General features: G+C 37.9%; 1 long non-coding RNA gene across 1 annotated transcript; it reads right to left on the bottom strand.

Annotated features, from left to right (window-relative positions):
* Nucleotides 1-5549: 5549 nt before the first annotated feature.
* Nucleotides 5550-16031, bottom strand: LOC110447825. Its single transcript, XR_002462639.1, has 3 exons — nucleotides 15894-16031; nucleotides 7893-8047; nucleotides 5550-6131 (listed from the first exon to the last, which is right to left on the bottom strand). It is a non-coding gene; the product is annotated as an uncharacterized LOC110447825 (long non-coding RNA).
* Nucleotides 16032-17795: the final 1764 nt, after the last annotated feature.

Here is a 17795-nt window from a genome sequence, read left to right as displayed (position 1 = left end):
TATGTTCTAAGCTCGTGACCTTCAGTGGTTTTTAACGTATTTGAACAGTATGACCTAAAACTCGAGTAAAAGTCATACATTTGGAAAACAAAAAGTATTACCCTTTTATCCAAGTATGCTACTGGCCAAATATCCTGACCTTAATACGCTTCGTTTCCCAAACTTGTTTATAGATTTAAACACATTTGATCTAAGTGACCTTAAAAGAAGATCGTAAATCCATAAAATAAGCTTCCATAATCAAAATATGGTACTGAACAGATACATGCTTCTTTTTAAATCAAAAATAATCTTTAAATATTTGAATACATTTGACCCCTGTGGCTTTGACAGCATCCTCGATACTCTAGGGGTTACGCTCACTTTCGCTCTCTGCACCCCTGTAATGTATATATACATATATCATAGGAAAATTAAAAGCACACAACTATCTATTTGATTGATCTCTGGTGAAAAATCCCTGACCAACCGCAGGCTTGATACCTCTTCTTTGAAGATTACAGAGGATCGACACCCGACTTTAAAGCCTGTACGCGACCGCGATATTCTTTTGATGTATATTAAAGGATCTTACTCGTCTTTTATAAGGTGGTGCACACTGAGCCTTCGATTTTGCAGGGGTGCAGAGAGCAAGTTTTTGACCAAATATTTATACCCTGGATGTCTTGGCTTTTAAAAAAGATTTTTAAACATATTTAAACACATTGACCATTATGCCTTGAAAGTCTGCCGTCAAGGTAGTTTATTTCAACAAATATAGCAGCCCCTCATCCCAACATGCTTCTGGCAAAATATCATGATCCAAGGCCTCTTGGCTATTCAGATGAAGTTGGCATTGGAAGATGTTTTTTGTTTGTTTGAAATATGTGACCTTGAAAGTGGCCTAAGGCAATTCATTTTAACATACGTGATAGCTCTTCATCCCGGAAAGCTGTTGGCACTTTATCATTACCTTAAAACAGTTAAGAATACTCCATTACCCTGTGACTTTGAAAACTGGTCGCGGTCATTTATTTTACAAACTTGCTAGCCCTTTACTCCAGCATGTTAATGGCTAAATATCACGTAATTGTAAATTAAGAAGTTGATGACGGACGATGCGCCAGGCTGTGAGCTGACTTTCCAATTTGGCAGGTGAACTATGTATAAAGCTAGACACACATAATTGAAATTACCTTTTCATCCACAGTGGCAAATTACTACAAAGTGTCAAGAGCAATATATATATATATATATATAAATATATATACTGAGGCGTCTAGCACCTTCCTGTGCCATGACACTTCAGTTCTCACATCATCAGTAGACACATGACCTATATGTATACTCATGTGACCTCAATCAGCCGAACGTCATTTACAATGATTGAAAACGAGTTCATACATGGTAGGTGACAGACAATGATATCACAGAAAATTGCTGTGCTGTTTGGTAATGGGTAGACTCATTTGGATGTGTTAAATGATGAACATGTACAAACAGCTACATGCAGTACCTGTAGTATTGATCTGTTTCGTCTGTATGTAGGGTTGATAAGTTCAGCCACGTGAGCCCTACATTTTTAAACTTTATTTAATGTTATGTATATGTTTCTAACAAAAAACAACTTCAGATACAGTCAATTAAGGTATCTTCACCAAGTTGCATAAACGTCATAAACCACGGATGAAACATATTTCACACATCATGCATAGAAGAAATACACCAAAATAAACTTTATTTCACAAATGTGAAACAATTAAATATCTACATGTATTTTAAAACGTCAGGAATACGGAAACGGAGAAAAATGTCAGAAACACAGAAAATGTCAGGAACAGGAAAAACGCTAAGGACAAAGAAAACATGTCAGGAACAGGGTTAATAATTCACGAGAACAAATGAACTATATTCTCTTGAGGCATTGATATCACTGATAAAAGTATTAATTTAAACGCGTATTGCTACCAACTACCAGCTAATATCCTTATTATGTGTCACAGGAAACACTTTTAAAGGAGCTGTTTACAATATTGGTGACGATGGTGAATGGTTTTATTTTATAATCTGAATTAATTAAGTCTCCGGGGCATATTACGCAGTCATTTCTACAACCTATTAAAATGTATTATTTCATATTGAATTCTCCAGGACAAACCACGAACACTCAGCGCTCATTTTTATGGCTTTTTTAACATCTATAAGCTTGGTAAGTATGGAATGCATGGTTATATTTTAAAATAGATACCAAGTTATTTTAGTACTACAAATAACGCATTCTCGACATCCAGGGCTTACGCTCACTTTCGCTCTCTACACCCCTGGCATATGTCATAGCAGTGTGCGCCACCTTGTTGATGAGACAAGAAGACTAGTTCGATCCTTTGATGTACATCAAAAGAATCTCGCGGTCACGTAACGGTAAAAATGACAGGCTTTGAAGTAGGGCGTCTCTCCTTTGTAATCTTCGAAGGACAAGTATCAGCCTAGCGATCGGTCAGTTTTTTTTTTACCTGAGACCAATCAAACAGCAGCTAACATGGTGCCTTCAATTTTGCTATGACATATTCCAGGGGTGCAGAGAGCGAACGTGAGCGTAACCCATGGATATCGATGATGCAACGAACGATGTTTAGCTCAACTGGCACGGAGTGCGATTGCCAGGTGAGCCTATGGAAAGGGGTCTGTCTGCCCATCAACATTTTCTTTGAATGATTTCTTCAGAATTGATAGGTCTAGTGTAATTCTGTCCAGCCAGTACCTGCATCTACCAGAGAGAGTGCATTTTACAGGTGATTTTAAACAATATTTAAAAACTTCTCGGGTATGGTATATACATATATATGTACTGAAAACTACAATGTATGTGTATGTGTATTGAAAACTACCATTGTTTAGTGTTGAGGTTAGAGGACAACTTCAGAGAGCTGACCAAAATTAAGGCTTCACATGGGCTATTATTGTTAAACAAGTTTTAAATATTCTTTTAGCAAGAACTCATTACTACCATTTAAGTTCCGACCTGAGGACAAAACACTTGGGAGAACACTAGGCCCAAACACGGGGTATTGCGAAGCTGAAGGTGCTAGGAAACAAAACGGTTTTTACAAAGAAGAAATATGAATATTCGAGACTTTGTGATGTGTGCAGGAGATATATTTTGGTCACTCTTTTGTCCACAAGTAGAGGAACAAAAGCAAATCATCTATTTTGCAGGGGATCACACATTATTGCCTCTTACAACATGTAATGGTTAAGAACAATAATTTTCTTTTTGCAATTCCTGACCTGCTGGGGTCGAGGCGGTATGTTGGAGTACTTGCTTTCATGCGATAGCACAGACCTGATGCCATCCTCGATAACCAGAGTTTACGCTCTCTACACCACTGGAATATGTCAGAGCAAATCTGTAGGCACGCGGCTATTATTATTATCATAAATGCTTAACGGCCCATCAACTCAAGATATGTCATTAGGGCCAACAAATGGTCGACAAAAACACATACAAAATAAGTACATCAAACAAACTTAAAGGAAGAAGACAAATATCAATTTGAATATTAAGTGGCTATGGTGACTCACATGTTTCTAAAAAAGAACAACAGCTTTCAGCTAGCCTAAAATTAAAGAGACAGTTATGTTTTCTAAAAGAGATTTAAAACATGTAATGTTATTACAGAAATATTCTCGAGTTGACTGAAAGACGATACAATCTAATAACAATTGCTTTACTGTAAATGGGTCCTGACACGCTATGCATTGAGGCAGGCGGCTAGCTATTTCATTGGGGTCGGGTAGAAAAAATACAACCAATCACTAGGCTGATTCTTGTCCTTTGAAGATAACAGAGGAGCGACGCCCGGCTGAAAACCCGTTTTACCGTTACGCGACCGCGATCTTTTGGTGAATATCAAAGGATCAAACTAGCCTTCTCGTCTCATACACAAGACAGTCACACTGAGCCTTCTATTCTGCTATGACATATTCCAGGAGAGCAGAGAGAGAAAGTGAGCGTCACCCCTGGATATCGAGGATGTCCTGATCCCGGATTTAGAGTTTTACCTCAGGTCATTAGGGCCAGTAAATGGTCCACATCAATCAAATGGAAAAGTTAAAGACAAATATCAATTTCGATATTGAAAGTGAGTAGGTTTAGTTAGATCTTTTGGATCACACAAAACATCATATAGCTAGTCTAGAATTAAAAGCAAGATTAAAGACCTGACAGGAAAAAAGAAATTGTGTGTACATAATAATACAAGAGTTTCTAGAAGGATCTTGGCGCCCGCCATGAAATAATTTTATAAGATCTATAAATTAAAAGACGATCTTTACCTCCCTTGCTCTTCATTTTCCCTAGGCGCTTTGGTGTACATCGGATCACTATGCCTGCCTTCCGGAGACGTTTCCAGCAGTCTACATGTAGTAATACCAGTGACTAACCAAAGTCATGACGTCGGCGTATGACGTCTTTACAATTACATCAACCGAAATGCCAATCGGGAACTGTCGACACTTTCCGTAAACGAGAAAATGCCTCGGGAGTAAAAGACAGAGTAATACAGACAAATCTTGTCCAAAAAGGGCCTTCCGGTGTAAAGATCAACGCGTTAGTCACTGGTGCACTTCTGTGCAGTATGGCAGACTTCAAAACATGTGGTGAGTTTGCGAAAAACACAAATCAATTTTCAAAATCATTTGAAGGAAAAGCAGCTTGAAACACGTAGGAGTTTATACGAAGGACGCGGTGTCGCGAGTGTACTCCCAACGGGCTATGGTGAAACTGTATTATTCTAGTTGCTTCCTTGGTTGTTCTGAGACAGTGAAAGCTTAACTCTCCAACGCCTTATATTGCCCTTAGAATTTGCCCATTGAACAGTATTATAGAGGACCAAGTGAAAGTGTTACGTGAAAAAGGGATGTCTGCATCTTATATGTCGGCTGCGGCAAGCAAAAAGCAATGAGGGAGGAGGTATTTGACGATGACAGTTCTGAAGACATTTACCCCGACCACGGACTTAGATAAAACAAAAATCGTGCCCCGACGAAGACGGAATTTCTGTATTTTCTCGTTTACGGAAAGTGCCGACGGTTCCCAATTGCCGAAAATCATAAGCACCCCGACCACAGCAGATAGGCAATCCTTCGGGGGTTTCTGTCTTTATCAATCACTAGGAATGTTCAAGAGGTTTTCATTACAATCACACCTTTGGGGCATACAAATTACAAATGAAAGCAAATTTAAATCTCGTCAAGCTTTTTTGATTTTCTTTCAATATATCTTTCTGTAAACAAATGGAATAGATATGTCTTTGTTGTAAACTTACATATATATCATGCGTGTGCTGAGTTAATGAAAACTGTTAAAACAAACTCAAAATTAAAACATTGTTTCATAGTCTCGATTGCTGCTACATAAGGATTTAAAACATTGCATTATCAAGGTGTTAAATGCAGTTTTCTTAACTACGTAACATGTATACACCATAGAAAGGATGTCTTTTTGATTTTTTTTGTATTTGCCAGAGTGGTATGGGAGGGGGGGNCTATAAGACAACACCAACAAGATAGAGAATATAAACTTTATTTTGTTTACAACAATCCTGTAACAAGTTATTTTAACTTCTGGTGAGTCTTATTGAGGAAGGATCCCGGATTACCCGGAGAAAACCCACATGGTCGGGCAGGTGACATCATACCTTTTCACGTCCGACCGGGGAATCGAACCCCGTCCGCCCTGGTGAAAGGCAAGTGCGCTATCCACTGCACAACCCGACCATCCAATAGATAGACGATATAGTAGGATGGAGAGAAAAAGCTACAGGTTCCAAGTGATGCTGTAAGCCAGCACACCAAATGTCCCCTAAGCCGAACACACAGAAGAACCCCACAGGTTTTATAACACATGTTACGTACATGTTATATACATGCTAAATATACGTTTACAGTCATCTGAATTATCATATTATTTATTGTCAACTATGAACTGTATGGTGTCCTCAGCAACAATCCACGAGAGTATAAAATTTCTTGTTCAATCCTGAAACCATCAGCATTTAGGAAATGATCTAGTTGTTTGGTGGTAAGTCTTAAACGTTGCTCTTCTCTTTCACATTACCTTGTTTCCTGATTCGTGATAAGGCACTTTTTATCTACAAGTATACAAGTAAGTTGGTGATTGATAACGTTAGATACATTGATGTGCATGCTTTTTGTCCATGTAAATGACACAGCTTACATATCACAATACTTGTAGTTTTGTGAATTCATAGAATCTTAAACTTGTTTTCATTTCTTTTGGTTTTAATCGATCTTAAGAATTTTCTCTTATTCCTCATTTTAAATGAACTCTTAATAACTCTCAAAAACAAATAACAATAAAGTTATAATATATGAGATGTTGTACAAGTGTCTGGCAGCATTGAAAATCAAAAGCCTTGCAACTAAATGGTAAATATATCACCCTAAAACAAAACACCAGAGTTGACACCTTACTACATATAATATCTACTGTTGTGAAGACAACGTACTAACAAATAAATAGCACATGCAAGCGAACTAAAGCAAATATTAATAAATGTATCTTTCAATGATGAAAATCGGTCTGTATGTTGCCAAACAGTTGTAAAAATAGCGCTATCGGGGGTTCACCATTCTGAAACTGAACATACTTTTCGTGATCAGCTATCCCAATGCATTGCCCTTTTAACAGCTAATTGCATTGCTGATCGCTGTATATTTACGATTAACGGGGATCTGAAAACCGACGTAACGGATTCTTAGAAAAGTTTAGGCGTATATTTGTTTCTTCAACTGATGATTATACAAAAACTGCCATCAATGCTTTTATTTTTTTATAGTAACATTTCAATAAAAAAAAGAGTCCCAGAGGGCCTGTATCGCTCACCTGGAAATGTTAGAAAAATTGAAGATGAAATAGACATATGTTGCTGTACATGTATTTCATTGTTAGTCAGTGGTTATATTTATAGGCAATTGGACAAAATCCTTTTTGAATAATTTGATATGTTTCCACTATGTGGCCCCGCCCCTCTGCACCCAGGGGAGCAGACCCACCGTTAATACAAAATTAGTTCCCCTTCACCCAAGGATGCAATAGACCAAATATGGACATAATCCAGTCATTCCTACAGAAGAAAAAGGATTTTAAAGCTTTTTTTCTATTTTCCCTATTTGGCCCCGCCCCTATGCCCCAGGGGGTTAAAACCCACAGTTTATACAAAATTATTTCTCCTTCGCCCAAGGGTGCTTCGTCCCTTTGGACAAAATCCTGTCATTCCTGCAGAAGAAGAATTTTAGAGATTTTGCTAAATTACCCATTTTGGGCCCCATCCCAACGGAAGAAAAGGGATATTAAAGCTATTCCTCTATATCGCTTATTGGGCCTGTTTCTCTGCCCTCAGGCGTGTCAGGCCAACCGCTAATACACTATTGGTTCCCCTTCACCAAAGAGTGCCTCATACCAAGTTTGGACAAAATCCTGTCATTCCTACAGAAGAAGAAGGATCTTGAAGACTTTGCGCTATTTCCCCTATCGAGCCCCGCCCCTCTGCCCCCAGGGGGCCAGACTCACTGTTTATACAAAATCAGTCAAAATCTATTTGGCCGTTCAGGACTAGTACTGTAGCGTTTTGAAGGTAAAGTTGACGGACGATGGACGCTGCGGTATGGCATAATCTCACCATGGTCTTCAAAATCAACAGGTTCAGATACTTAATAGGACTCCAATGCACTTATTGATAATTAAATGGACGAAATTGCGATTTGATGCAATAAAACATGGTGTGAGATTTTGGGTATTTTGGTTTTCTGCGTCGATTTAACAAAGATTTACAAGCATTATGCATGTTAAATAAAAATAAACAACTATTTTGATGATAATCAAATCTTACCATTCGTGTCGTCTTTTCCTTCATGCATGTCATGCAGCATTCACGTTTGTAATGAACGCAAAATGCATTTGGTATGTCTCTATAAAGATACTTCCTGACGTAATTGCATGTTTCGAATCCGATGGCCATGTCCAAGCATTGCTTCGCTCTCCTCACTAGAACAAAAAAAGGATTGCAACAATGTATACAAAAAATTGATGACAGTAAATGTTTCATACCTATAGACATATTCTTAACAGCCCATCACCACCAAAGAGGTCATTAGGGACAATTAGAAGGGGACAAAACAATGTAATGGAATTTACATCTAACGAACGAAAGGTAAAAGACAAACGTCAACATGAAAAGCAAAATTCGCTATTGTTAGCTAATATTTTTGAGCAGACCAACTGTTTTAGGTAGGTAAGAACTGTAGATATTTTTACCGTTTCGAAAAGAGATTTGATATCTTTTATACAATGTATTATTTGTAAAAATATTCTGTTGCTCGATGAAGGTCAATGCAATCTTTTAACAAGTGTTCAGCTGTCAATGGTTCGTCACATGCTATGCATTGAGGCTGGCTATGGTCTGCGTTATAATATAATTTATAAGGAGGGGTAATGTATGAATGACTCATCCGGAGACGGGTAAGGACGACTTCGTCCCGGTGATTTTCTTTAAAGCTTGGATACCATTGATCGATTTTAGGTTCACAGAATGTAATTTGTTGTCTACGCATTGATTCCAATTATTTCGCAATTTTGACCTTACATAATGTGTGATGGATACAGTATGGAAAACAAATTAAATAGCATCATACAGCTGTTTTGTCCATTTTAGTCTCATCGGTGATGCTAGAGGCAAACAAGTTCCAAATCCAAATTGGTCTGAACTACTGTTAAACCAGAGGGAAGGTGCCCAAAACCTCTTAATGCACATTAAGATATTAGGGACCCTTGATATGTGACCAGAAATTTCAGAAGGGGGAAGGGGTTTAAATCTAATAAGTATGTCGGGAACGAGCTGTTTGAAAGATGAACGTAACACGCACACAAATGATTGCACCTTTAACATTTGATATAAAATACAGTATGAATAAAATAAATTACACTGCATCATACAGCTGTTTCGTTCTTCTAAGACTTACCATTGATACTAGGGACTAACAGATGGGGATCCAAATTGGTCTAAACTACTCTTGAAACAAAAGGGGATGTGCATAAATAGTATAAAGATATATAAATTTAAAATTTACATACGTGCTGGTAAATTTCACATTACATATCGAGTGAAGTGTTATATTATAAACCGTGCCACTACCCAGAAGAGATACCTGTGGCCATCAATGTTACAGGAGTCTACCGCCTTGTATGATGAACGTAACTAACGCAGAATTGATTGCACTTTTAAATTTTGGTAATAAATACAGCATGCATTTTCATTGATAGAATTTTTTTTTTACTTAAGTCGGTTTTGTTTTGTTTTTATTTTGTCATTCCTGTCTTTTTTCTTTTCCATCTACTTTCTGTTTCAGACGTTATCTCCATAGACACACATAATGCCGAATTCATAGTGCGAAACACGTAGTAAATGTCGCTCGATATTTTTCAGGATCAACACAACAACAAGGTTAAGTCGTGCAATATAGTAGTCTTTACGGCCATCCGGTAGAAATATAATATCGATATGTGCCTCTGTAGATGATCAAATAAATCATCGACCATCCTGTTGAAAGGATAAAATGGCAAAATTGGAGACCTGATCTACATCATCAGGATCAATTTTTATTTCATATTAATTTGTTGACAGACCGGGCAACAATTTGATACAAATACCCATTTTTATTACTTCAAAATATATTTGTTGGCTTTGCCCAAATTGTCATCCCATTAATAGCTCGTATAACGACACTCTGGTATATTATGTTCAGCGTAAATGAATAATAAAATATGTTTATGTTTCAAGATAAACTATTGTCATCAATCAAAATACATTCGGAACCATTTTTATTTTATATTTTCCGTTACTTATTTCAATCAGCCTTCAAAGGTCCCTTTGCCAAAACAAACCAAAGGGTATACCGAACTTTGAACAAAACTGCAATTTTAACGCAGAATCGACGAAACAATGGCAAAATATAAACAAAGACAAATTAACATGAAGAGTATTGAAGAATTTGCAAGGAGGACGATACTTGGTATGCATGGTAAGAGTATTTTATTTCATTGACATCACCTCCAAGTAAATCTTGGTCGAAAGCAAGAAATGTTTGTTTAGTTTTGGGTTTGACGTCCCCGGAGGTTCATATAAGGATGTGTGTCTATGGAGATAACGCCTGAAACAGAAAGTAGATGGAAAAGAACAAAGACAGGAACGACAGGAAAAAATAAAATATCTCAAGTGTTGCAATGGAGGCAGCAGATCACTGTTGGGTTTTTCTATGATTTCTTTGTAGAAGACACGGAAGAAAACCCCCGACTCGGTAGAGGCCCCCACATTTACGATGATACAGTGGGACACAGTAGGCATATGCCTTCCCCGAACCTTCACGGGTTACGAAGTAACGTTTGTCTCTTCGATGTTTAACGTCGTATCAACAATTCGGGGACTTTGGGATACACTGCAGAAAGGAGTAGAAAAATGAGAGAACATATTAAGATATCAAATGTTGTGATAGGGGCAGCAGATCAATTTATGTTTCTTTAATATCCTCAAAGCAAAGCAAGGAAGAAAACGATTTCTGTAAGGGTCACACCATAAGTAGGCTTTAACAACGTGCAGTAGGGCAGCAGGTCCATTAATTCCCCGAACCTTCACTGTTGTATATCTTCTAGAAATAGGTCAATCACTTTGGTTTGGTTTGGTTTGGTTTTATTTTGTTTAACGTCCTATTAACAGCTAAGGTTATTTAAGGACACCCCNTGCATGCGTGCAGTGTATGTGTGTGTATTTTGAGAGGCTGCGATATGTTCGTGTTTGTCTCCTTGTGATAGCGCGGACTTTATAGTGCTACCTCACTGAAACATACTGCCGAAGACGCCCAGCAGGACGCTCCCCCCGGTCACATTATACTGCCAACGGCTGAACCAGTCGTCCAACTGCTAATTTGCGGAACGTTAAGCAGGAGTAGAAACTACCACTAACAGACTCTGGTATGTCTCGGCCAGGGGACAGGACCCAAAACATTCCTCACAGGGACGAACGCTCAACAAATGGCCAAAAGTGAGGCATTGTCAAGGGAGACATTAGGAAGAAAAACGTTGTTTAGAAAGGCGAGAAGAGATAAGGTCCCACATTTAGTCGCCTCTTACGATCATGCAATTAGGGGCAACAAGTACAATTTACACACAAAAAAATATAACATTTCTTTAATTCGCATTCAACTTTTATTGATGAACGGAATGATTATTTTCCTAAACAGGTCGTCGTTGCCTTCAATGAGCTCACACTGTGAAGTCATAAATACAATGGAAAGATGCGAGAAGTATCTATCTATAATGAAGTTGCTATCTCGTGTAGGCGGGATTTGAATGACAGCAGATTTATTGTAGGACTTCCTCACTTCATATCCGGGTAAGTCGTATAATTGTCTGGTTGAAGTAAATCAACTAAATATCAACGCACAACTATTTACTATTAATTCAAATATACATTCATACTGATTCCATATCGCTTTTGAAAACTTATCGTTTCCGGTAGATGAAACAAAGTCTAAGACATATACGATGATTCTCAATATTCTACACATCAAAAGATTCAATTTAGATTTTTATAGATAAAATCTCCCTGTAACAATGCCTTCCATTACACGACGTGAAAAGCTACTCTTTCCCGTTTGGTATTGAAATGCAGCTATTATATGCTGTTATTTAGATTTTGTTAGTATAAATTGACAGGTTCACTATTTCGAAGTCGAAATAAACGGGATATTTGTTCGACATCAACTACGGAAATATATTTTTTATCTCCCAGAATCCCCTAGTATCGTCATGTGAGGACATTTTATATTCCAAAAATCGTAATTACAGTCGGAAAATTTAAACCCTAAATTAAACAAAACTCATCCTAAATAAACAGAAACTGTTTTAGCATCGAGTGTGACACCCATGAGCATCAATTACAGCTTCAAAACAATTGTTCCCAGCTCCTGGATCGTTCTTGGCTGAACATTTCTGGCAGAGACAGCTGGTTGCAGCATGTCCCATATATGCTCGATGGGATTTAGATCCGGCGAGCTGGCTGGCCAATCCGTTCGTTGAATAGTCTCTTTCTGTAGATACTGCTCAGTCACCCTTGCTCTATGTGGCCTAGCATTATCGTCCATAAGGATGAAGTCATGGCCGATAGCGCCAGCGTAGGGTCTGACATAGGCCTCAAGGATTTTAATCGCAGTAAATCCGGGCCGTAACGGTACCAGTATGAAAGACATATGGAGGTCAGTTTTCCCACGAAGGCTTATGCCTCCCCACACCATCACTGAACCTCCATGATATCGGTCATGTTCCACAACATTACCTGCCTTGAACCTCTCCCCAGGTTGTCTCCATACTCTAACGCGTCTGTCGGTGAAGTCAAGACAGAATCTGGACTCGTCAGCAAAAAGAACCGGTTCCCATTCCTAAAAGTCGAAGTGCTGTGAGCTTGGGCATGCCACTTGTATGGCTGGCAGTTAAGGGAATTTGTATTGCTTTTCTACGTGACCTAAACCAGCATCATGAAGAGGTTACTAACTGACTGAGTGGCTTCCCAGGTACCAGAAGCATTTAAGAAGTCATTTCGTTAAGATGTGGCAGTCTGGAACCTGTGACGCCGTGCCTGTTTCAGCAAAAATCGGTCTTGGCGCTACGCAATAGCCCTAGAACGACCTCCAGCATGACGTCTGGAAGGGTTTCCGTTAGTTTGGAAACGAATCCACATTCTTGCCACATCACTTTGACACACCCTAAGGTCTGCTGCAACCTGACTTTGAGACATGCTAGCTTGCAGCATTCCGATGCCCCTATTCATTTCACCGTCATTTAACCGTTGTCTGGTTCGTATTTATGGCATATTAAAAGAAAAACACAAGAATATTCATCAAATTGATTTCCTTAACAATTTGAACAACGCCTTACTTAGCCTACCTTAGCTTGTGAAAGGGGCGACACGTGGAAAAGGGTGCACGCACTTTTATGGTTGACTGAACACACCCACACAGGACGATTTGGAAGGCAAACAATTTATTTTAACATATTCGCCCAAAACAGTTCGGAAGGCAAATATAATGTCCTTTCTAACACTTTGAATTTTTAGTCAAAATAAAGGTGATCCTTATCAAAATGCGAGTAGTATATATTATTGAGCGTTTAGTTCAAATAACGTTTTTATCGTACATGCTTGTTCAGTTAATAGAACAGACATCTGTCTAGGGAGGATCAGTGGTATCCATTATAACAATTACAATTATCATAAAATTAATGACGTCAATAATCGACTCATGACATTTATGGCCTATATGAATTCCATCTAAATGTGGTAAGGTTATTCAGTGGCAATGTCATAGAGTTGTAAATATGATGGAATTACATCGATACGATTTCCTACTCTACCTTCTCTGTATCTTACCATGGTTGTTGCAAGGATCTAAAACTCCTAACAACCCAACACATTAAATCGACATTCACAAACTAAAAATAAAACAAACGATAAAAGGTGTAAATATACAAAATAAAATCAACAAGGAACAATTTGGTTGTAAAATATATATCAAATAGCATTTAAGATATCTATAGAATGTAAATAATCCTATATTGATTGCTCAAAAACTTAATCAAATGTTATATTCATAGGCGGTACATTATAGAATCTGTTATGTATTTGTTTGAAATCAGCGCGTTCAATAATTCAATGTGTGACTGTAAATGGCTGATCAAATGAATGACAATAAGGTTGGTCTTCCTACGTAGAATGAAAATTTTGACACAGGAACGATTTCTAAGCTCGCGATTGGAGACAATATTTGAAGAAAATAGATTCTCCGATGTCCCCATATGCGGTGGACGAACATGGAAATATACGGCTCTTTATGGAAAACATGTTAGTCGCCTCGTGTAATAATACAGGGGAATGCAATGTAAGGGTTTGGTTTGGATTTATAAGGTTAACCGCCATATCAACAGCTTAGGTCATTTAAGGACGTGCCTCCATGTGTTTTGTATGCGTGTGTGTGTGTATGTGCTGGAGACAGGGTATGTTGGTGTAATTGCCTCCTTGTGATAGTGCGGATCTGATGCCGACTTTATAGTGCTACCTCCCTGAAATACCATGTCGAAGGCTACCAGCACAGTGTACCGCCCGGTCACATTATACTGACAACGGGTGAACCAGTTGTTGCCATTATCCTAAATGCTTAACGTTAAGCAGAGAATAACAACTATCATGTTTAAGGACTTTGGACAGAACCCATTGCCTCCCCCACCTGGATGAACCCTTAACACTTAAGCCAAGCAAGGCTCTAGGAGAAAAATGTTGTTGGAATCAGAGAGAAATATAAGCAGATTTATTTTGGTTGATTTTGTGTCTCTAAGTAGAGGACACAAAAGTAAATTCCCAAATCTACAGGGGGTTACCACATTACGATACATTCAGTGAGAAATAGCAGGTGTATTCTTTTCTCTATCCCCGACCTGAAGGGATGACAGCGTAAGGAATCCATACATATTCTTTGTTGGGTTGGAATCGCATGCTTTTGTCTGCGAAAGGGTTCATGATTTCATCTGTTTTGTTTTGGTTTGTTCTCGATTTCTGTTATTCTCTATAATTTAAGCTTTTAGTTCTAGTTTTATCCTTCACGGTTAGTTTCCTTATCATATTTGATCTACATGTATAAATATAATTATATGTACAATTATGGTATCGTACAACGTTATAGGATGTTCAATGTACGCAGGGTGTGTAAACGATAAAAAAAATGGGCGATTAAAGCTTACGTAGATTTGTGCTCACGTCGTGTAAACGATAAAAAAAACCTGGCGATTAAAGCTTACGCAGATTTGTGCGCACGGTGTGTAAACGATAAAAACACAGGGCGATCAAAGCTTACGTAGATTTGTGCTCACGTCGTGTAAACGATAAAAAAAACTGGCGATTAAAGCCTACGCAGATTTGTGCGCACGTCGTGTAAACGATAAAAACAACTGGCGATTAAAGCTTACGTAGATTTGTACGCACGATGGACGAACGATGCGAGATAGCAATCGTAATTGATAGAATTGGTGAACAATAAACGACTTTTTGAAGTATGATATGTATACGTGCATATTTTTCTTTTATTTTGATTTTTTTTTCTCTCTAATTTCTTAAATGACTAAAAATCGAAACGGGAACAGTACAAATTAGACGCGGTACCATACACATGAAAAGGTAAACATAGCAGCCGGGTACAATGTACATGTACCTAGGAGATTTCTCGTTACCCGGGACATCCCCTACTCTCCGAGGTCTGAAAATATGCTGCGTGACAAACAGCAAAGATAGACACAAACACAAATAATAACCATAAAAGGTCAAGTTGTGTTTTCATAAAGGTCATATTACATCACCGATCTATGGGTCATGCACAGGCCAGGCCAAACATTTCCGGTCAATTATCAAACTATTACTTTTCAGTTCTGTTACCTGGGAGCCTCGCCCATTCTGGAAAGTTTCAATTTTTGTTAAACTGTACAACACGCATTATAAAATTGGACATATTTCAAAATATTTCGATCAGAAATGAAATATATACGATTTACCTTATTTCGGATATTTTCATTCCGTAATATTGACTAGCCAATTGTTCCAAATTGCTAATTTGTGTTGACGTCGGTGCGAACGAGTGTTAAGTCACAACTGGCGGACGAAACGCGGATGATGTGCGTACGCTGCTGTTGGTCTGTTGTGTGATCACCCTGTACTTTTTATTAGTAAAAATAAATACCAAATCGTGAAAATTGTGTTATACAAATAGAAGCATTCGAAGCAATGTGACGGCATACTCACCTTTGTAAGAAGAATCAGCAAATGTTTGTCCATACGAAGATAAGAAAGTAAGAAAACAAATGCACGTGATAAGAACACTAAAATAACTTCGGCTGCACATTGCTAACAAGCGTTCGTATTCCGAGATATAGTTGTTTTCTATTCTCTATGGCAGTTGGCTATGACAATACATTTTCCGCATAAAACACATATTTGAAATTTTTGCCATGGGGCTTGGTCTTAAAAAACCACAAAGTGTAGTGTTATATTATATATAGGTATGCTAATTTATAAAAGGACATTTATCTTTCGACAAGACGTTAAAAGCTTGGACATGATACAGTTGGCTACGGAGTGACATTTTTATTATCTGTATACGTCACTTATATGCAAATTTCTCACTTACCTAGAACGGAATTAAGGATCCCCATACCACTGCCAAAACAGTAACTATTCACTGAGAACTTGTTTTTACTCGGCATGACTTTTGCTGTGATGAATACCTTCTGATACCAATACATATGGGGACTGTTATAAAAAACATTAAAACTAAAATTATCAAAAAATATCCAATAGCAGTATTTCGAGTGTACAATTTCAGAGGGGCAACACAAGGATTCAAACCCTGGACCACACAGTGTTATTCTGTTACTCTAACCACTTTGGGTTACCTGTTCAATGGAAGTATGTTTACTCTATTGTGCTACAGTCATATCCAAAACGAAATTAAGGGTTAATATTTGTATACGTAAAACCACAGTAGCATTCTCTAGTATTTTGCCTACGGTGGGGCAAGGCTTTTTAACTTCTCTCTCTTTAATGTCGTAAACTAGATCAAAGGGTGTCCAAGTTTCATTAATTGGATGTATAATACTAAAAATAAAAGGTTACTGCTCACGCCTCTAAGGTAAACAGATCAATTATATTGTTGTCTTATGTAAAACAAGTTCAATACATCTACGTCAGTCGCAAAAATGACAGCATATGATCAATATGCGATCATTAAATGTTATTAACCCTGAGTCCACTAATATTTCAACACATGAAAATCAGAATATATATAACGTTTACCTCATATGACGAAGTTATAGTTCGACAAATATGGCATCTGGCAAAGTTCTCACGATTTTGAACATAAAAATTGTTAGATTGTTTGAGCCAAGATAGAATATACATCTTTATTACCTCGCAACAGACTATGGACCTAATTTTAATAAGTCTAATATGAATTAGTGTGTTTTCCGAACCAATGAATATGGTGTATAGTTGACTTACATCGAACAACAATAGGTACGTATATACTCGGCTTAGTCTGGGCAGACGACATATATATATGAAGTCATATGTAGGTGAGAAATAAATCCCGAAAATCGACACGTGGGTATAGAATTATATTTGCTAACATGGCCATTATGTGACTCCATAAGTGCTAGACATGGTAATTACAATCTACAAGAGTGATTATGGTAAGTTGATAAAATAAAACTTGTTTTGCCACTGTTGTAAACTATATCGAGTTTATTTGTATGTTTAGCAAACACATTTACATTTGGTCTATCTCTGGTTGGTTGCAACTTTTTGTTATGTCTTTTTATAACTTTTAACCAAAACCTTGTAAATCTAGTGTACATGTGCCCCACGTGCGTACATACATTGATAGAATGAGCAGATCTGTTTTAGGTCGGATGCGATATTAGGCAAACAACCCATCATATCTTGGTTAAAAATACATGTCGCTCTGTCAGTCAAGTGTAACTAAGTCAGGTGTCGCTCAGCAAATTAGGAGTGGGACGACTGGTTCACAGTACAATGTGACCGGGTGGGGTGTCCTGCTTGGTGTCTTAGGCAGCATGTTTCAGTGAGGTAGCACTATGAAGTCGGCATCAGTTCCGCGCTATCACAAGGAGACAAACACGAACATAT

This window comes from Mizuhopecten yessoensis, unplaced genomic scaffold (genome assembly GCF_002113885.1).
Source record: "Mizuhopecten yessoensis strain PY_sf001 unplaced genomic scaffold, ASM211388v2 scaffold3627, whole genome shotgun sequence".
NCBI lineage: Eukaryota > Metazoa > Mollusca > Bivalvia > Pectinida > Pectinidae > Mizuhopecten > Mizuhopecten yessoensis.
Note: the sequence above shows the minus strand (reverse complement) of the source record. Positions and strands in the feature narration are given on the sequence as shown.